The following is a 22,699-nucleotide window of genomic DNA, read 5'->3' as shown; positions in this document are numbered from 1 at the left end:
ATTGGCATAAAAATAACAAGACATACAACTAAAAACAAACAAGGAAACAAAAACCCACACATTCCATTAAACTAATTAAGGCTATTGTTTTAAGGGCCTGTCACACTAAGAGATATCGCTAGCAATATCGCTATAACTAGTGACGTTATAGCGATATTGCTAGCGATATCGCTGTGTGTGATACTTACCTACGACCGGCTCCCCTGCTGGTTATCGCTGATCGCGTGAGAACGTTCAGGACTGTTTCTCGTCGTCAGCTTCCTGTGGCGCTTCCTGCTGTGAAGACGAGCGACGCGTGGAGCTGGGCGGGAGGACGCAGGATCGCTGGTGTGACAGGTAAGTAGCGATCCCCGTCCCCAGCGATGTCGCTAGTGAGATCTGCCTATGTGGCAGCTCACTAGCGACCACTTAGCGATGTACCAGCGATCCTGTCCGCGTCATATCGCTGGTCGGGATCGCTGGTACATCGCTAAGTGTGACAGTACCTTTACATCAGTATTTGTAAGACAAAACAAGGAGTGGAACGATTAGAGGAAAAGTATAATAGAAACACGTCCCCACTTCTGGATTTAGCACCCACTCCTGGTTTTGATTTACAAATACTGAAGTAAAATACGGATGAATGGCCCCTAAACAGTGCTCCGTATGTCATCCGTAATCAAGGTGTGGTCGCGTATTTTGCGCATCTAAGCATCCGTATGTAATCCGTATGGCATCCGTATGGCGAGATTTTCTCGCCGCCTTGCAAAGTGGACATATAATGGAGCCCTATGACAGGGTTTCTAACATAAACGAAATAATATAGACACATAGAATGTATATATATATATATATATATATATATATATATGTATTTTATGTGTCTATATCTATTCTTTCGTTTCTCTATTAAAACTGTCAGTGTGAGTTTACTGTATAGCGCACTGAATTGCCGACTTTGCTAAAAGACACCTGGTGCGTATTTCTTGCAAGTCACATGTGTGATCCGTGTGTAATGCGTATTTTTTGCGCACCCATAGACTTGCATTGGCGTATTACGGCCATAGTACGCTGACAATCGCAGCATGCTGCGATTGGCATGGACTGTAGAATACGGATGAGAAATATACGCCTGGTGCGAGGGACCCCATAGAGATTCATTAGTCCGTGTCTAATGCGTGCTTTTAGCGCCTCTCACTCGGCCGTATTCCTCGCCAGTGTGACCCCGGCCTTATTCTGGAGTATGATTGGCTTGTACACATGTGGCAGTCATGGCAGTGTCTGGGAAGAGTAAATGAGAGGATGTGCTGGATACAAGAAGCTGCAGGTATGAACACCAACATGTTTATTCATCCCACATGAGACAATCAGACAATGGACTAATTACACCAAAAACCTACAAGTCAACTTTCCTGTGTTTGGGGAAATGAGGAAAGTCTGCGCCCAGCACTAAACTGATTAGCAGCTATGTGAAAATCACGGCTAAGAAAAAGAAGCAATCACACTTTTATGACCGACTTCTAATTACACTTAAGTAGCTTTTCTTGTTGAGATGAAATCAGTTGTTCATGGTTCCTAAAACCCTTCATTTAAGAGGTGTTTTGCAAGTTCTCAACAAACATCTTAAAGTGATGGACATCATACAACAATGAATATTCAGATTGCCTAGGGAGATGGAGTGGGGAAGACTGGCTGTAGGGGTCTTTCCAACATCAAATATGCCACAGCAATGAGTGACAACTCTATGCTAAGGTCAATAAACAGCACTGATAGACATTGCTGGGAGAAAAGGGTTATCACATAGCAGAGTGACCTTAAGCAATGTTTATGAACTGATACGCTGTCATTGTTGGAGAAGCTGGAGCCTTTGTCCTACAACACATTTTAATTTATCCTGATATGGAATTTTATGCTCCTAAATTTGCATCATATAGATGGATGCAGGTCTGGGATGAAGGGTATGCAGAGGTAGGCGACTACCCAGGGCAGTATCTCATCCTACTCTGGAGTGGAGCGAAATTTGAAAAAAAAATGTATTTACTGTTGCAGCACTGTGATGATATTCTTCATAGCCATGAATGACAGGCAGTATGTGGCTGTCATCATTGAAACAAATTAATAAACTGTATATCGTGGCAGAGGTGTGATGGTGCTTAAAAGAGGTTCCCACACCAGAATAATATTCAAATAAACTTAAGAAAAAGATGATTTTTATTAGCAAAAAATCAAAAAAGGCTCAAGATGTTCAGTACAGGTGTCTTTCACTATATTAACATGTGATTTCAAATACGAATTACATCTGTGAATGAATGGGCCTGCGTATCTCTTTTTGATGAGACCATATAAAATTGTCTGCGATGAAGACCTAGATAATGGACCTGGGTGCAGCGACTATCAGTGGTGGATAGTGGTATCTCCTGCCCAGCAAGAACACGGTGTCCACCGCTTGTTTCCAGGGCCCTTTTTGATTCATATTTAACCAGAGAACCCATCCAGGACCTTACAAAATTAATCTTTGGGGATTCTTAAAGAATCTTCCATGTGTTATTCACACAGACACCCCAGGAGCAGTTGGTGTATTGAGGAAGGTCAGATGTGCTGACCGAAATGTCTACCTCTGACTGCTAATAAAATTCATCTTTTTCTTAAGTTGAGTGCCAAAAGTTTATTTGAATATGAAACAAATTGATGGCTGGAGTGCAGGGAGCACATACAAGAGATTCAAAAACTCACATTGTTCACCGGACTGCCCAGGCCTTGGCCATCACAGACAGGGATCGCACAACGAGTATAACAATGCTTCAGGGACATTGCTATTTTCAACCAAATGAACATCCTCACACATGCATGCAATTTAAAACTATTGTGGAGCAGAGAGCCGCTGGCTCCCTGCACCACAAATAACCCTGCCAGTCACCAACCAATCAAAAATCCACAGCTACAAAGAACATCAGAACCTTGTTGAAGGTGGGGCTATGATGTCACTGTATAGTGCTGCTTGTGTCAGAAGGATGACAGAACTGCTCATTGTGGGAGTGGGACTGACAGGCAGGGTTGTTCTATTTAACAGAATTTAATTATCCTTGTACTGTGACATCACTGTGTTTACTATCTCTATATTGTAACATCACTGTTTATTATCCCTGTACTTTGACATCACTTTTTATTATCTCTGTACTGTGCTATCACTGTTTATTATCCCTGTACTTTAATATCAGTTTAATATCTCTCTGTACTGTGACATCACTGTTTATTATCCTTGTACTGTGACATCTGTAGGGATTTGCTCTGGTAGGCAGTGGCATGGCCGCAGTAATGAGGTAACACACAGGCTTAGAGTCCAACTTCGGTGGTTTAATATCACTTTAAACAGCAGGTTAACAGAAAGTAAAGAAAAGCACAAATATACTCCAGCTTAGAGAACCACTGGTCTCAGACTCACCCTTGCACGGGACGGGCTGAACTAAGTGGCTGCCAGGTCAGCGGCGTCCGCCCGATGCCATTCCCAGGGTTGTTTTGAGTCTTGCTGCTAAAACTTTGCAGCACAGTTAGTCCAGCAAAAACAAATTCAGGCTAGCTCAGGCCAAGTTCCTAATATCTTCCACACACACTCACCATGTGCCAAACACCAACTTAAATTACATAGCCCATAACCCCACCCACAGGTGAGGTACACATCACATGGGCTGATCACGTGACCGTGACATCATTGTAGGTCCTTCACTTTAGGGAAAATCCCGGGCAAACTTTATCCTGCTGGGAGAAATGTATCTCCCATCCAGCACTATACCCTTTGCTGCACCACATACCTCCTCCTTCAACCCTAGGGGGGTGGACACATGACATACAGTGAACTCTGTACAGGGCATCTGTGTTCCCCTGTAGTCTGCCTGCCCGATGTTCTACTGAAAATTTAACATTTTGCAGGGACAGAAACCACCTGGTGACTCGTGCATTCCTCTCTTTAGCTTACTTTTGGTAAGTGACTTTCCCAGTCTGTACTGTACACAACAATATCGTCTAGATAGGCTGAGGCATTTTTATTATTATTATTATTATTATTATTTATTTATTTAGCACCATTGATTCCATGGTGCTGTACATAAGAAGGGGTTACATACAAATTACAGATATCACTTACAGTAAACAAACTTAAAATGACAGACTGATACAGAGGGGCGAGGACCCTGCCCTTTCGGGCTTACATGTTACAGGATGGTGGGGAAGGAGACAGTAGGTTGGTGGGCATAATGGCGATGGGGACATAGAAAAATATCCATTAACTGCTGGAACGTCGCTGGCATGCCATGCAACCCAAAGGGTAATACTTTATACTGGAACAGCCCCTCGGGTGTTACAAAAACCGTTTTTTCCCTTGCCGTCTCTGTCAGGGGTACGTGCCAATATCCTTTTTTGAGGTCAAGGGTTGAAAAATATCGTGCCTGCCCAAACCGCTCTATCAACTCATTGACCCAGGGCATGGGGTAGGCATCAAATTTTGAAATTTCATTAAGTTTTCTAAAGTCATTACAGAACCTTAGCGTCCCATCAGACTTGGGTATTATGACTATTGGGCTGGCCCACTCACTTTGGGACTCTTCAATGAACCCTAACTGCAGCATAATTTTTATTTCCTCCGAGATGGCTTGTCACCGGGCCTCAGGCACCCGATACGGCTTTAGTCGGACTTTGGCCTGTGTTGGATTAAGGAGGTGTCATGTTGGATTAAGGAGGTGCGCCAGGGAGCTCAGAAAAAACATCTGTATTTCAGCTAACAAACTCCCGGACCTCCTGAACCTGTTTAGGAGACAAAGTATCTGCTATTTTGACTACGGAGCAGGTTTCTCCTGACACTCTCAGAGGTAATGGAGCCTTCTCCACATGAAATGCAGGCAGCAGACTATCCCCACCAAGGTGGTCTCTATCTTTCCATGGTTTAAGCAAATTAATACGGTAAACCTATTCTGGCTTCCTCCGTCCTGGTTGGTGTACCTTGTAGTCTACTGGCCCCACCTTCTCCATAATCTCGTAGGGCCCCTGTGACCTTGCAAGAAATTTGCTATCTACTGTAGGCACAAGTACCAACACCCGATCCCCAGGACTAAAGGTTCTTACCCAAGCCTCTCGGTTATAGACCCCACTCTGCGACTGTTGTGCTGCCTCCATATGTTCCTGAACTAACGGTGGTAGGACTGTCTTCATTCTTTCTTGCATTTTTGCAACATGTTCTATCACACTTTTATGGGGGGTTGGTTGGTTCTCTCAGGCCTCTTTGGCTACATTGAGTAAGCCCCGTGGATGTCTGCCATACAATAGTTCAAATGGCGAGAACCCTGTAGATGTCTGGAGCACCTCCCAGACTGCAAACAATAAATATGGCAGTAAGAGATCCCAGTCCTTCCCATCTTTGGAAACTGCTTTTTTTAACATGCTCTTTAGCATTTAACAAGTGGCAGAGTTGCTTCATAATTTTTGACATAAAGGGGGTTCCCTGGTTTGTTAAAATCTCTTGAGGAATCCCCACCCGCAAAAACATACCCATGAGTTCTTTTGCTATGAGCTTAGCTGATGTGTGGCACAGCGGAACAGCCTCAGGATTCCGGATAGCATAATCTAGAACTACAAGGATGTGTTGGTGTCCCCTAGCTGACTTATTGACAGGCCCAACTAGATCCATTGCTACTCTTTTGAAAGTTACCTCTATAATTAGTAAAGGCACCAAAGGGCTCCGAAAGTGAGGCTGGGGACTGGTTACCTGGCACACTGGACAGGAATTACAGTACCGTTTAACTTCTTCATGGACACCAAGCCAGTAAAACCGCTGCAGAATTCGGTCTAGTGTTTTTTTTTGGCACAAATGACCACCGAGTACATGCGCAATGTGCTAAGTCCATTACCAAAACACAAAGAAAAAACGCAGTATGACAAATGTGCAAAAATACTCTGTTGCAAAAAATACATAACAGTAGACAGCCAGTGCTAGTAAAAAATGATAACAAGAACAGGGTATTTAGTTGATACGTTTTTTGCAAAAAATGTATACGAAGCCACTCCACCACGTCACGGTAACTCTTTTCGGAGCAGTCCTATCTAATGTATTTAAAACCTGATCATGTGAACAATACCTACATGAGCAGGATTCAGAAAGGCACTGCACGGCATGGACACGCTGGGCAAAATGGCTCTTGTGCACGTCTCACAAGAGAGAGGTGGGGATCTCCCAAAGCTTGCATAAGCAAGAAGTTAGTGGAGTAAAAACACATGAGACATGCACAAGAATGAACAGGTAAGAAACTGTTCACACCACCTAAAGACTGATACACAAAGAAAAAATGCAGTATGACAAACGTGCAAAAATACTGTTGTAAAAAATACATAACAGTAGACAGCCAGTGCTAGTAAAAAATGATAACAAGAACAGGGTATTTAGTTGATACATTTCTTGCAAAAAATGTATATGAAGCCACTCTACCACGTCACGGTAACCCTTTTCGGAGCAGTCCTATCTAATGCATTTAAAACCTGATCATGTGAACAATACCTACATGAGCAGGTTACAGAAAGGCACTGCACGGTATGGGCACGCTGGGCAAAATGGCTCTTGTGTGTGTCCCAAAAGATAGAGGCTCGGATCTCTCAAATCTTGCATAAGCAAGAAATTAGTGGATTACATACATGAATATGCAAATAAAGTCTGTGGAGCCTCATTTAAGAGTCTCAAACACGGGACTAGCCAGATCTTCCTCCAGGGAAGAACCCAGCCAAGGGGTGGCTCCTTACGGAAACCACCATTACCACCATATTAAGTGGCCCTTTAAGTCAATATCCAGCTCTTTACGAGTTTACAGATATGACAAAGGAAATACCAAGGCCAGGTATCCATCCACAGACAGCTGTTTCTGGGTGTTGCCCCTCACAGAAGTAAAGGAAAGTCTCTTCCAATTATCACTTCATGATGCAAATTAATCACATCCCCCACCTCGTGGCACTGCCTCCCCACTGGCATGTTTATCACCACTAGTGCGGTAGGATAGTCTTTTAGGTCCCCATGTATACACAACACCCCAATTTTCCCACCAGTATACTCACTAGTTTGTACCCGGCTGGCTCGAACCAGGGTCACGAGACTCCCTGAGTCCAGTAGGGCCACAGCCAGGGTGCCCTCCACTTCAATCTTACACAAATATTCCATATTGGGACCCTCTGGGGTGCCCATTGCACACATCGGTTCGGCATAATGAGACTGGCGGTACCCAAAGTTTGCGTCCATGGGCTCAGCCAGGTGGGGGCAATCAGCTCTCATATGGCCTGGTTCCTGGCACTGCCAGCATATTATGGGGCCCCTTTCTTCCCCAGATAAGTCTTGAGTGGCCTTCCTGGGCTCTGCTCGCCGAGCCAGGGGTGGAGACTTAGGGAACCTTCCTGTTACCTTCCGGGGAGTCCCTCCCTGTAGCTCTTTGGTAGCCCCATATCTATCTGTGAGGTCTATCATCTGAAGGGCATTACTAGGGGATGCCTGTCCGACCCATGTTTGGAGGGAGTGGGGCAAAACCCTCCAAAATTTATCAGTCACTATGTGGTCCAACATGGCCATGGGAGACAATACCTCAGGTTGCAACCACTTTTGTAACAGATGCACCAGGTAGTAATACTGGGACCGAGTCGGCATGGAGGGGGTAAACTCCCACTGGTGTACCTGTTGGGCCCGGACTAACACATTTACCCCAAGACGTGCCAGTATCTCACCCTTGACGAGCATGTAGTCCGCCCTTTGCTCAGTGGGTAAGTCCTGATGGGCTTTCAATGGTCCTGGGGCCAGAAACGGAGCAATGATTTCTGCTCACTGATCCCGGGGTAGTTTCTCCCTCTCAGCCACTCCATCAAACATCTCCAGGTACGTCTCAACATCATCAGACTTCTCCATTTTGGGAACCGCTGTACGAACCGCTTCCGGACATCATGGATTCCTCTGGTATTTCTTGTTGTCTGGGCTGACGTGATGTGCTTTATCAACAGCCGCTTAGTTTCCTGCTGCTGTTGATTAAATATCAGCTGTTGCTTCGCAGCCTCTTGCTGCTGTCGCATGGCCTCCATAAGCATTTTTACCGTGGTCTCCATTTCTGGAAAGTTCCCCGCTTGAGTCTGCGCCACTCTTTTCACCCATGACATAAGCTGGAGTACAGAGCAAAAATAAGCAAAAAACAGCCCAGCCTCACTGCATATGCCAGCATTCAAGCCACCAATTGTAGGGATTTGCTCTGGTAGGCAGAGGCAGGGTCGCAGTAATGAGGCAACACACAGGCTTAGGCCTCTTTCACACTTCAGTTTTTTGCATCAGTCAAAGTCCGCCAAAAGGACGGATGGCGGATCCGTTTGAGTACTGATGACAACGGATGCCACCCGTCCGTTTTTTTTTTGACGGATCCGCAAAATGAAGAATTTTAAAGGAATCGCAGCCTGGAAAAGGAGAGAGAGAGAGAGAGAGAGAGAGAGAGAATTTTTTTTTTTGTCCGGCACCCAGAAAGAATTTTGGGTTAAATCAGTGTCTGGAGGATCCGTCAGAGAAAAAAACGTTGCAAGCTCCGTTTTGAAATCTTTGAGGATGGTGACGGACAGCAACTTTTGGCGGATCCTCAAAAAAAAGGATGCAACGGATGGCAATCCGTCACAATCTGCCATTAATGAAAGTCAATGGGGGAAAAAAACGGATCCTCAAAAGAAAATTGAGGATCCGTTTTTTTCAAAACCTGGCGGATTGTGACTGATTGTAAAAAACTGAAGTGTGAAAGAGGCCTTAGAATCCACAGGCTAAGGGTATGTGCACACGCTGCGGATTGGTCTGCAGATTTTGCAAAATCCGCAGGTAAATCTGCAGGTCAAAAGACCTGCGGTTTATCTGCAGATTAGCCTGCGGTTTTGCCCTACGGTTTATCATCTCTACAATGGAGGAGATGGCAAACCGCAGCGGAATCCGCAGAAAAGAATGACATGTCAATTCTTTCTGCGGATTGGAAACCGCAGCAAAAACCGCGCAGAAAATTCTGCAGCATGTGCACAGCGGTTTCCATTTTCCATAGGATATAATGGTACTGTACAACGCAGCTAATTCTGCTGCGGATCCGCAGGGCCAAAACCACTGCGGATCCACAGCAGAATCCGCAGCGTGTGCACATACCCTTAGAGTCCACACACACTCACCATGTTCCAAACACCAACCCATACATAGCCCATAACCCCACCCACACGTGATGTACACATCACATGGGCTGATCACATGACCGTGATATCATCGCAGGTCCTTCACTTTAGGGAGCATCCCGGCCAAACTTTATACTGCTGGGAGAAATGTATCCCCTCCCATCCAGCACTATACCCTTTGCTGCACCACATCACTGTTTATTATCCTTGTATTGTGACATCACTGTTTTATTATTCTTGTACTGTGACATTACTGTGCTTATTATCCCTGTACTTTGACTTCACTGTAGGCACCATGCATTTAGAAAAAATAATTTAGAAAAATGCATTTTGCCTACAGTGACACATGGTGGTGGCAGGGTCCTTATGTGGAGTTGCATGAGTGCTCCTGGTGTTGGGGAACTACATTTCATTGATGGTATCATTCATGAACTGCTCTATATTGACTATATTGAAAAAGAAGATGCTACTATCACTCCATGCCCTTAGCACTTTACTTATGTGAAAATGTTATGTAGTGAACATTTTTATGGTCTTTAGCAAAGGGGCGTGTCTCACAGGACTCTATGGGGGCGTGTCTTACAAGACTCTATGGGGTGTGTCTTACAGGACTCTATGGGGCGTGCCTCACAGGACTCTATGGGGCGTGTCTCACAGGAATCTATGAGGGCGTGTCTTTACACTGATCTGCATAATTACTCTGTGAACCACACCTTTTTGGAAAGATCATGCCATGAATCTCTGGAATCGGATGACAGATTTTGATAAAAGAAAAAGCTAAAATAAAATACGGTAAACATTGGAAACTTTGACCCAATGAGAGGTCCTATTTAATTATTCTTTCATCTCATTTTCTAAGTAACATGGGAAGCTGTTGAAATCCTCTGGTGCCAGCAGTGAAAGGAAGAAAAAAAACACTACTTATTATCAGGAGATAATAATTAAGATACAAAACAAAGATTTGGGAGTCATCTGTATAAGATTGCAAATATTGGGATCATGTATGAAAATGTATGGATGAGATTTAGTAGAATTATCAGTTACAGACAAGCTGATACAAGAAAACTATATTACAAAACACAGGGAACCTGTCATGTAAAAATACACTACTAACCTGTAGATATGGGGTTAAGCTGCAAGTTTATAGCGTTTTGGCACATGACAGGTTCCCTTTAGCACAACCGTTCGTAGTCCTTTTTGCACAAGCCAGTGTAAACTATGGACTGAATGATCACTCATACCATTGTTTGGGTTCTTGTACAATTTACAAGGAGATTTGCTGTCAACAAATTTGTTTTTCTAGGCTGCAGCTACAATGCGATCAGCCAACGATCCATTTGTTACATTATAAACTGATCAAGACTACGCTTAGGACTCATTCCCATTTGCGAGAAAAAAAACGGTCCGTTTTCTGGATGGAAAAAACGGACTGTTCTATGCAATTGTCATGCGAGTGTTATGCGATTTCAGTGTGATTTTTCAATATGATATGAGTCTGACATCCGTATGCAATGCGATTTTAACATGAGGTTTTACATAGAGCAGTTCTCTCCATGTAAAAACTCATGCTAAAATAGCATTGTAAACTAATACTGTACACATCATTTTTAACAAAAAAAACCCTTCAAAACACACACACACACACACAGAGAAAGATAGCAGAATAGCCGTTAATTCATTTATCGGCTTTTGCAAAATAATTGCAAAAGCCGACAGGATATGAGACATGGTTTACATACAGTAAACCATTTTATTTAATTTATTTTTTTATATGCACGTATATACACATAGAGTACATACATACATATATATATACACGTCAGTGACACAAACATACTGTATATATATATCTAATGTATAATATATATATATACATAATATATCTAATATATTTTATATATTATATATATGCATATCATATATATAATATAAATATTATATATATATATATATATATATATATACATGTTAGTGACAAATGCAATTATTCTAATGTTGGTTCTAAATTATGGATATGTATTTATTTAATACATGATTATTTGAAGGAACAAAATGGTGTGGGGTCCCCCTATTATTTATAGACAGCAACACTATACTACGGTAACTGTATATATCTCTGACATATATATTATTATTATTATTTATTGTTATAGCGCCATTTATTCCATGGCGCTTTACATGTAAGGAGGAGTATACATGAAAACAAGTACAATAATCTTAAACAATACAAGTCATAACTGGTGCAGGAGGAGAGAGGACCCTGCCCGCGAGGGCTCACAATCTTCAAGGGATGGGTGATAATACAGTAGGCGAGGGTAGAGCTGGTCGTTCAGCGGTTTGGTCGATCGGTGGTTACTGCAGGTTGTAGGCTTGTCGGAAGAGGTGGTATAGATTATATATATATATTATGTATCTTATATATGAAATGTATGTATGTGTATATGTATATATATATATATATATTGTATTTGCATAGTAAGATTGAACAAAAGCCGCTAATTCAATTGCCGGCTTCTGTAAAATCTTTCCCCAACCCGACATGAAATGACACATGGTTTACATACAGTAAACCATTTCATTTTATGTTTTTTGTATATGTCCCTGACTAATAATTAGATTATGATTTGTGTGTAAAATTTGGGACACCTAGTTGTTAAACTAAGGGGTTAATTAATAGGAAAAAATTGCGTGGGCTCCCGCGGTAAAATCGCAACCAAGGAGGTAAAGCAGGGGAGTGAGGGCAGATTTTAATAGCCATGAGAGGGACCATTGTTTTTGCCCCCCCCCCCCGGCTACAAAAATCTGCCCCCAGACACCCCAGAAAAGGCGCAATTATAACTTGCACCTATTCTGGCACTTATCCTCTCTATTCCCATTGCCCTGTGGTGGTGGTGGCGAATGGGTTAATATAACAAAGGGTTAATGCAATTGGAAGGTGACATTAAGCCGATTAATAATGGAGGTGTCAATTAGACACCGATCCATTATTAACCCTAGACTAATAAAGGGTTAAAAACACACACAGATATTAATGAAAGTCTTTTAATGAAATAAAGACACTTAGCTTTTGACCACATTTTATTACTCTGGTAATCCATAAATAAACCATAACCTGCAAAAAAATAACATAAAAAAACATATTCTTACCTCTCCGCCGTTCAGTCATGTCCCACGCTGCAATCCTTCACAAGGGGTTAAATAGTTTACAATGAGGACCGGTGCTAATGCTACCAGCGCCATTGTAAACCACTGCCAGAATGACTAAAGCCCCTGTCACACACAGCGATTTCGCTAGCGAGATCGCTGCTGAGTCACTAGTTTTTGTCGCAACAGCGATCTCACCAGCGAGATCACTGTGTGTGACAGCTATCAGCGACCGCCCCCCTGCCGGTATCGCTGATCGCTGTTGAAATGTCTGGACATTTTTGGGGTCGCTGGTCTCCCGCTGGCCAGCACGCTGCGTGTGACAGGCAGGAGACCAGCGAGCAGGAGCTGGTAACTAAGGTACACATCGGGTAAATCTATATATATATTAAAATATAATTATATATATACACATATATATATATATTACACATTTATATATTAGATATATACACATATAAATTATATATATATCTAAAATATAATTAGATATATATAATATAATTATATACATTATATTAAATATGGTTATATATATAATATACATACATATCATATATAAAATACAAAAATGTATACATATAGTATATATATAAGCTAGACATATTTAATATATATTGTAAATATATATATTTATATATATAGAGAGAGAGAGAGAGAGAGAGAGAGAGATATGTCATTGACAAATACAATTAGTATAGTGTTGCTGTCTCTAAATTATAGGGGGACCCCACGCCATTTTGTTCCTTGAAAAAATCATTTATTAATTAAATACATCTCCACAATTTAGAAACAACACTAGACTAATTGTATTTGTCACTAACATATATATGTAGTTGATATATATTATATTTTGATTATATTTATATTATATATATGATATATATAATATATTTATAAATTAAATATATAATATCTATTATATATATAATATTTTAGATATATATATATTACATGTGTATATATATATTCTCTATGTCTGCAATATAATATATTATATATAGAGTATGGCTATATATATATATATATATATATTACATATAAATTATCTATATCTTATTCTATGTATATATATTATGTAAATATATATATTATATATATTACCTATATTTATATGTATATATATTTTATATATATTACATATAAATATTATGTGTAACTATATATATTATATATATCATATATCTATTATATGTTACATACATATATTATGTATATCTATATATTACATATATCTATGTGTGTGTCACTGACATGTGTATATATATGTATTCTATGTGTATATATCTAGTGTTTTTTGAGCTGTCAGTGTGATTTGACAGAAGCCGATAAATGAATTATCACCTAATCTACTATGTATCTGTCTATTAAATATAAAGATGTATATATATATATATGTGTGTGTCTCACTGACATATATGTATTCACCTATTCTATGTGTATACATGTATTATATCTTTTGTATTAGAACATGTCAGTGTGATTTTACTGTATAGCAGCATATGAATTATCGGCTTTTGTTGTATCTATCTATTATAAATACATATATATGTGTGTGTGTGTCACTGACATGTATTTATCTATGCATTCTATGTGTATATATCTATTCTATTCTAACATGTCAGTGTGATTATACAGTAGCTGCATACGAGTTGCCGGCTTTTCAAAGGACACTGGTGCGTATAAATCTGACAGCACTCGCATGCTGCAATTTTTTTCTCAGTCCGATTTTGGATGGGAAAAAACCGCAAGTGAGATGTCAGTCATTAATTACCATTGGTCAGAGAGTAATCTGATTTTTAATCGGATTACACTCATCTGATTTTCGCACCAGTATGAGCCCTTATACCTGAAAATGCTGCAGAAAATAGGCAGCGTATTTACCAACACAGCTCACAAAACTTACACTAAGGGTCCCGTTTCACAGAGTGACGCACCAGCGATCCTGACAACGATACGATCCAGTCAGGATCGCTGGTGCGTCACTAAATGATCGCTAGTGAGCTGCCAAACAGGCAGATCTCTTCAGCAACGCAGCAAACATCCAGCGATGCTCGGCGGTCGTTGGTACCTTTTCACAGCAGCTTTTCTGAATGACTCCCGCCTGCGTCCCTGAGTTCTGAGTCACCAACGAGGTCGCTCATCGGGTCAAACACAGCGATGCGCGCTGGCCAGCGGGACACCGACGATGAAAAAATGGCACAGGACATTCGAGCACCATCAGCGATATCCAGCGGGGGGCGGTCGCAGCTGCGTGTCACATGTAGCGAGGTCGCTGTTGCGTCACAAAATCGGTGACACTTTAGTGATATTGCTAGTGATATCGCTATGTAAGACGGGGCCTTTACAGGATGCAGCAGACCCCTTGATAAAGGCAGGGAAAATACAGGTGCAAAATACTGAGCTGGAATAAGGGTCACTTACTGGGCTCCATACTGTAGTTTTGATAAAATTCCTCCTTTGTCTGCTGCAGATCTACCAGTTCTCTGAATGCTGAGCCCTGTATAACCCCGCCCACACCACTGATCGGCAGCTTTCTGTGTACACTGTGCATAGGCAGAAAGTAAAAAAATAATTGGTGGTGGTGGGATTATTCAGAGCTCATGAATATGGAGGACTACATGGAAGGTTTACTTTTCCTCTAGGGATAAACTCCTCCTAATGAAAGTGATTTTATTAAAACTACACTAAGCAGCTCAGTGATACATCGATGGAATCAGGGTCTCTGTTTCTACAACACGCAGCTCTCAGGGGTTGAAAACCTGGTGACCTGGTGATAGATTCTAGTGATGTGTTACTTACTTTACGGCTTGCTGCAGTTTTGATTAAAAACGGTTTTATGTGCTGAAAATCTACAAGTTCCCTGAATGTGGATCCCTGTATAAGCCCGCACACACCAAATTGGCAGCTTTATGTGTGTACTGTAGATTGACAAAACGCAGCCAAACAGTGGAGATGGCGGGGTTACACAGAGCAGGGGGGCTACATGGCACGAGACGACTAGTCCTGTGTATATATATTCTTATAATACGTAATATTACCATTCGTATGATTCTCCCTATATCAGTTCTCGTTGCTCCACTATAGATTAACCTATACTTTCATCTCATTGATACATTTTCTAGAAATCCTGAAACTGAGAAACCCAATCTGGTGAGTGATATACAGCAGCATACACTTGTAATGATAAATGTATTGTGGATGATACTTTATAAATATATATATATGCGGGCAGTGTCGGACTGGGGTGCCAAGGGCCCGCCAGTAACACTGACTTTGGGGGCCCACTTGCATAGAAATATTACACTACCCTTGTTCACATATTTACCTATTTCTCTATATAATGATAAACTGGGTAGTTGGATTATTGAATGATGAGATGTTGCATTACTCTATACAGAATCAATTGAATTATGCCTAGTACTTCTCATACAGTGGGGTTGGGTGCCCAGATCTGTACAGGGGCCCACCGGGGGATTCCCCTGTTATCCAATTGGCCAGTCCGAGCCTGTATGCGGGACAATGACGGAAAGCTTTACTAATATGGTTCTCTGATATATTGTATGTGCCATGTATTTGTAAATCAGCAATAATCCATCTGCTGTAGAAAGGAGATGAATCTACTCCGCTTTCTCTACAATGCAACGCTTATTTCAGGGCACCGTTCTTATTGCTCTGGTACAGATATTATAAGCTATGTAAAAAACTGTAGATAAAATGGCTGTTATCTAAGGAAAGTAATGATATGTAGGATGTAACTCGAGGACAATACTTTCCTTGATGTGAGGCCCAGGCAATAACACAGGAAAAAAAACAGGTAAGATCTTGTAGCATTGTGATATGGAAAGGGAAGTTATCAAAACCCACGTGAACTCGTTTCATAACACAGATTTCCTGTATGAATCCATTAATGACGTCCGGTGCAATATTTTAGATGATGACAACAGAGAGATCTTCAAATGAAGGTGTCAAGCCGTAGGTGGAGATTAGATTGAGCTCTGACCACAAAACATGGCACAGCCCATACAGGCAGGAAATCTCTGCAGATATCAAAAATAGCCCTAAAAAACTATATGCAAACAGTGTGTTAAAAATAAAATGGAAAAAAAAATATATAACCAGAAGGCTGGGGCCACATAAAGACTTTTGTTTTGCAATTTGTTGTCCCATCAATATACAATTGGGATTTTCATACAACTTACACCCTTTGTTTTTCTTGTTTGATTGTTTTTTATATATATAAATTAATAATTTTTATCAAATAATTACATTAGATAGATCTCTTAGGTCTGGTTCAGCCGTCGATTAGTTACAGTATGTATGTGTTCTATCTGTATCTGCGTATTACACAGATATAGAACAGGCACCCATTATAGTGTTATGTGGTTTTTGCAGTCCGTTTTTGATCAGAGTTACAGATCAAAATTACCTATACAAGTCTAGGAGTCCATAAAGATCACAGACAGCACATGGATGGCCTTGGCATACAGTCTGTGAGCCCTCCGTGGTCAACATTGCAATGAATAGAAGCTTTGCAATTTAGCTATTTTTCCATCAATGAAAATCACTGATGGAAAAAAACTGACACACGGATCAAAAACTAATCAAACTCGGATCCAAAATATACTGATGAATATTGGCCAGGTTGCGATGATCGATAAAAATCACCAATGTCTGAATGAGGCCTTAGACCTGATGAGGCTAGAGTACTTAGCTTGGAAATCCATGTCAGAATGGCTGTCTAATACCTTGAAAAACCACATTTTAATATCAGTAAGCAAAACTTTTAGTAACGACTACACGGCTATTCTGACATTGATTTTCAAAGTAAGTACAACAGCCTCAGCTGGACTAAGAAATCTTTTAATAATTCCAGTTTTCGTTATGAAATATGGTTGCATGATTTTCAGATTACAAGACATGGACTTACAGATTGAAAATCACTGTGTGACGTGGACATACAGTATGAACATTTCTATCATGGGACACAATATAAGCGTAAAAAAAAAACTAAAGAAACCACAGATGGTCTGTCCAGCAGTAGGCAGAGGCACAATTAAATAGACTAAACACAGACGTGTATTTTGGTCCATGAAATGACATACACATGTATATTTCCACATACGTAAACATACCAGGGAGCCTACACATGTTTACACGCTGCTTCATCATAATAATGTGATTAAAGGCCTCTGACATTTTTCTAAAAAATGCACCGAGCACAGCGATATCATCAATATCTTCTCAACTATTGCACCTGGTGGAGCACACGAATGAGACTATATCAGATTCCCCCTCAGTACCTGTGCACTGTACTGCCGCACAGCTCAACAGTCAATGGCTCTGTTCCCACTAACATTTGTCTTTACGATACCCTGCTTTCTCATGTTTACAAAAAGTGTACAAAAAGTTATTTCAATGGAATGTTTCTGACGTCACTAAGCCTCCATTCCACCAAATTTCCATTATTCCTTTAGATTTTCTCACTAACGGAAATCTGCGCAAAAAAGTGTCCAATGTGGTGCAAATTTCCCTGCAGCTGTCTCCAAATTTGCAGTGGAAATTTAAAGCACCACTCCAGCATTTCTTTTTATTCCAGTGCTAGAGTGGTGCTCTCAATCTAAGTTCCCTGACCCTAGTATTAAATGTAACAGTCCCCTGTGTACAGCTCTTCCCGGCGCCGCTCCGGTCTCTCGCGTCTATCTTGTGACCACAACTCTGACTGACCGGAAATCAGAGGTAACGGTTAAAAGCGCTCAGTGTCGGTCTATGGGATCCTCACTCTGGTCTCATAGACTCAGCGAGTTGTGACTTCCTGATTGCCCAGCAAACACTGGAGGGATCTGACAGGTCAAAACCTGCTGGAGACCAACCTGAGTGGCACTGGGAACAGATGAAGATGGCGGCTGGTTCATCAGTTGCAGTGCCAGACCCTTAATTTACTGTATTTTTTGGATTATAATCCGCACTTTTTTCCCTCCAAATTTGGAGGGAAAATGGGGGTGAGTCTTATAATGCGTATATACCTTACCGGTACCTTTGCTTCAGGCTGCAGGCTGGGATGAGGGGGCGTCCGACGGTGCTACGGGGGTGTCCGGCACTGCTGCCGGTGCTCTGCCGACATTTTGTGAAAGGCCAGAACCCCAGCAGTTCCATGGTTTCCTGTGCGGTGGACTCTGGGAAAATGGCCACCGGGGGGGGGCATGCGCAGATGAAGATGAAATCTCACCTCCCGAGATCTTAGTGCCGAGATCTCCATCTGCACATGCGCCATCGGAGACCCGTAGCAGCACTGCCGGACACCCCCGTAGCACCGCTGGGCACTCGCAGCACCGGAGACACCAGCAGCAGCACCGGCGGACACCGCATCAGCACCAGACACCCGCATCGGCGCCCCGCATGTCGAAGCACCCCCTCATCCCAGCAGCATCACCCCACTCCTGCCTCCTCCAGCAGCGACCCTGGGACCCTATTTCACCGCAGCCACCACCCCCGGTAAGCAATAAGATGCGTGGATTGGAGTGTGGGAGGAAAATGGATTACCCAGAGGAAACCCATGCAAACTCCTTGCAGATGTTGTCCTTGGTGGGATTTGAACCCAGGACCCCAGCGCTGCAAGGCTGCAGTGCTAATCACTGAGCCACCATGCCGCCCTAATATTGAAGCCAGATCAGAAAAAAACACTATATATTACATTTTGTCCCAGCTCACGAGTTTTGCAGTAGAAACTGGTGAAAAATCCTGCTGAAAATTTATGTCATTTTGGCAAAAGATATCCATCAGTAAAATACACAAGAAAGCTAGATGGCCGGATGTACGGAAACCAGGGATCACACAGTGAATTTGGTATGTCTGCACCCGTCTTAATGTATCTGTGATTTACTAATATTACCTAATATTTTATATTTCAAATATTTTACTGAAGAGGTGCATATAAAAAGGACAAAACCACAAGTCGTGATGCATAACTGAATGTACGATTAGATTTATGGTCCGATACATCATCACTTTTGCTCCTGTTTTTTTTGTCTGGTTTTGTGCTTTTTTTTCTCCATTATTCTATAACTGCCTTTTTTAGGTTTATTTTATCTCAGAAGATGTTTTCAGAAGATTCTTTATCTGAGACATTTAAAAAAAAAAAAAATCACAAAATTTGGTGCAATTGTCACACATAGCGACTCACCAAACTAGGGATGGGGGGAGGGTATTCCTTTTATAGGAGGGGAAGACAGTGCAGATAGAGACCTGGGCACAAATAATGACATTGGGGGTGGGGGTGGCATGGGGGGTGGGGTTAGAACAGTTAATAATTTAAGAAAGAATAGAGGTACAGAGAGATACATAAAGTGCATGTATACTAATGCCAGAAGTCTCACCAACAAAATGGAGGAATTGGAGTTAATGTTGTTGGAACATAATTATGACATGGTGGGGATATCTGAGACATGGCTGGATGAGAGCCACGACTGGGCTGTTAATTTACAGGGCTATAGTCTGTTCAGAAATGACCATACAAATAAGCGAGGGGGAGGCGTGTGTTTATATGTAAAATCATCCTTAAAACCCATCCTTCGTGATAATATATATGAATCTAATGAAAATGTAGAGTCCCTGTGGGTAGAGATAAGGGGAGGGGGGAAAAATAATAAATTACTGATAGGGGTTTGTTATAAATCTCCAAAAATAATGGAAGCTACAGAGAATATCCTCATAAAGCAAATAGATGAAGCAGCGACTAAAGGAGAAGTCATTATTATGGGGGACTTCAACTACCCTGAAATACATTGGGGAACCGAAACCTGCAGTTCCAGCAAAGGTAATAGGTTTCTGACAACGATGAGAGACAATTACCTTTCACAACTGGTTCAGGACCCAACAAGAGGTGGGGCACTGCTAGACCTAATATTAACCAACAGGCCAGACCGCATATCAAATGTAAGGGTTGAGGGTCACTTGGGTAATAGTGATCACAAATTAATAAGTTTTCATGTATCCTTTAATAAGATGTGTAGTAGAGGGGTTACAAGGACACTAAACTTCAGGAAGGCAAATTTCCAACGGATGAGAGATTGTAATTAACTGGGACGATATCCTGAGACATAAAAATACACAAAGAAAATGGGAGACGTTTATTAGCATCCTGAATAGGACCTGTGCACAATATATACCGTATGGGAATAAACATGCGAGAAATAGGAGGAAACCACTATGGCTAAATAGAGCTGTAAGGGGCGCAATAAGAGATAAAAATAAAGCATTTAGAGAATTAAAGCAAGTAGGTAGTGATGAGGCATTAAATAAATACAGAAGATTAAATAAATTCTGTAAAAAGCAAATCAAGACAGCAAAGATTGAGACAGAGAGACTCATTGCCAGAGAAAGTAAAAATAATCCCAAAATATTCTTTAACTACATAAATAGTAAGAAACTAAAAAATGATAGTGTTGGTCCCCTTAAAAATAGTCTGGGTGAAATGGTGGATGAGGATGAGGAAAAAGCCAATATGCTAAATGACTTTTTTTTCAACAGTATTTACACAAGAAAATCCCATGACAGATAACATGATCAGGGATAAAATTCTCCATTAAATGTCACCTGCTTAACCCAGCAGGAAGTACGGCGGCGTCTACAAATCACTAAAATTGACAAATCCCCGGGTCCGGATGGGATACACCCACGAGTACTGCAGGAATTAAGCACAGTCATAGATAGACCACTATTTTTAATCTTTAAAGATTCCATAATAACAGGGTCTGTACCACAGGACTGGCGTATAGCAAATGTGGTGCCAATATTCAAAAAGGGGACAAAAACTGAACTTGGAAATTATAGGCCAGTAAGTTTAACCTCAACTGTGGGTAAAATCCTGGAGGGTTTTCTAAGAGATACTATACTGGAGTATCTGGAGAAGAATAACCTTATGACCCAATATCAACATGGGTTTACAAGAGACCGTTCCTGTCAGACTAATCTGATAAGCTTTTATGAAGAGGTAAGTTCCGGACTGGACCAAGGGAATGCAGTGGACGTGGTGTACATGGACTTTTCAAAAGCTTGATACGGTGCCACACAAAAGGTTGATACATAAAATGAGAACAATGGGGATAGGGGAAAATATGTGTAGGTGGGTTAAGAGCTGGCTCAGGGATAGGAAACAAAGGGTGGTTATTAATGGAGCACACTCGGACTGGGTCACGGTTAGCAGTGGGGTACCACAGGGGTCAGTTTTGGGCCCGCTTCTTTTTAACATATTTATTAATGACCTTGTAGACGGCATAGAGAGTAGAATTTCAATATTTGCAGATGACACTAAACTCTGCAGGGTAATTAATACAGAGGAGGACAATTTTATATTACAGGAGGATTTATGTAAACTAGAAGCTTGGGCTGATAAATGGCAAATGAGCTTTAATGGGGATAAATGTAAGGTCATGCACTTGGGTAGAACGAACAAGTTGTATAATTATGTGCTTAATTGTAAAACACTGGGCAAAACAGTCACTGAAAAAGACCTGGGTGTATGGGTGGACGACAAACTCACATTTAGTGGCCAGAGTCAAGTAGCTGCTGCAAAGGCAAATAATATAATGGGATGCATTAAAAGAGGCATAGATGCTCATGAGGAGAACATAATTTTACCTCTATATAAGTCACTAGTGCGACCACACTTAGAATACTGTGTACAGTTCTGGTCTCCGGTGTATAAGAAAGACATAGCTGATCTGGAGCGGGTGCAGAGAAGAGCGACCAAGGTTATTAGAGAACTTGGGGGGCCTACAATACCAAAACAGGTTATTACACTTGGGGTTATTTAGTTTGGAGAATCGACGGCTTAGGGGTGATCTTATTACAATGTATAAATATATGTGGGGACAATACAAAGACCTTTCTAATGATCTTTTTACTCTTAGACCTGTGACGGGGACAAGGGGGCATCCTCTACGTCTGGAGGAAAGAAGGTTTAAGCATACTCACAGACACGGATTCTTTACTGTAAGAGCAGTGAGACTATGGAACTCTCTGCCATATGATGTTGTAATGAGTGATTCACTACAAAAATTTAAGAAGGGACTGGATGCCTTTCTTGAAAAGTATAATATTACAGGGTATATACACTAGTCTCCTTAATATTGCGTTGATCCAGGGAGCTAGTCTGATTGCCGTATGTGGAGTCGGGAAGGAATTTTTTCCCCAATGTGAAGCTTACTGTTGCCACATGGGGTTTTTTTGCCTTCCTCTGGATCAACATGTTAGGGCAAGTTAGGATAGGATATGGGTTGAACTAGATGGACTCAAAGTCTCCCTTCAACCTTAATAACTATGTTACTATGTTACTATGTAACCAGCGATCCCGACAATGATATCAACGTGTCAGGAT

This window comes from Dendrobates tinctorius, unplaced genomic scaffold, assembly GCF_039654945.1.
Source record: "Dendrobates tinctorius isolate UK_male_01 unplaced genomic scaffold, ASM3965494v1 ptg000177l, whole genome shotgun sequence".
NCBI lineage: Eukaryota > Metazoa > Chordata > Amphibia > Anura > Dendrobatidae > Dendrobates > Dendrobates tinctorius.
Note: the sequence above shows the minus strand (reverse complement) of the source record.